Below are 666 nucleotides of genomic sequence, written 5' to 3'. Positions count from 1 at the left end.
TGAGCTGCTTGATGACGTTGGAGGAGTCCGCCATGTCGGCATTCATGCGCAGACGAGTGATGTTGTGCTCGTCCACCTGCATGGGCGGGGAGGGGAAGGGGGGGAGGGGGGGGGGAGAGGAGCGAGGTTGGGACGTGGGGGGGGGTGAGGTGTGTGTGCGTGTGTGTGTGTGTGTATCGGGGGGTAGGGTCAAGGGAAGGCGGCCGGTGAGGTGGGGGAAGCTAGGTGGGATGGAAGTGCCGTGGCGGGTGAGTAGGTGGTTGAGTGAGTGGGGTCTGCCCCCAGCACCCACCGAGTTGAGCACCAGCTTGAAGGCCTTCATGGCCAGCGGGAAGTCCACTGTACTGCTCAGGTCGGTAAGGCCCAGGTAGCCGGCCAGATCACCCACAAGCTCACCGGCCATGTCCATATTGTCAGTGCGGAGAGTGATCTGGGTGGGGTGGGAGGGGGGGAGAAGGGCGGGTGGAGGAGTGGGGGAACCAGGGGAGAGGGGGAGAGGGGTGATACATAATAGAGTACATTTACTATATACACTATATGATACTATATATTTATATACTACACATATTTGTATACATTGTACATAGTGTGCATACACTCCAAGGAACAGCCGCCGTTGAATTGTCGACGAGGCGAGGCGAGGGGAGGGGAGGGGGAGGGGAGGGA

The sequence above is a fragment of the Volvox carteri genome, assembly GCF_000143455.1.
Source record: "Volvox carteri f. nagariensis unplaced genomic scaffold VOLCAscaffold_82, whole genome shotgun sequence".
Lineage (NCBI taxonomy): Eukaryota > Viridiplantae > Chlorophyta > Chlorophyceae > Chlamydomonadales > Volvocaceae > Volvox > Volvox carteri.
This window is presented reverse-complemented; position numbering follows the sequence as displayed.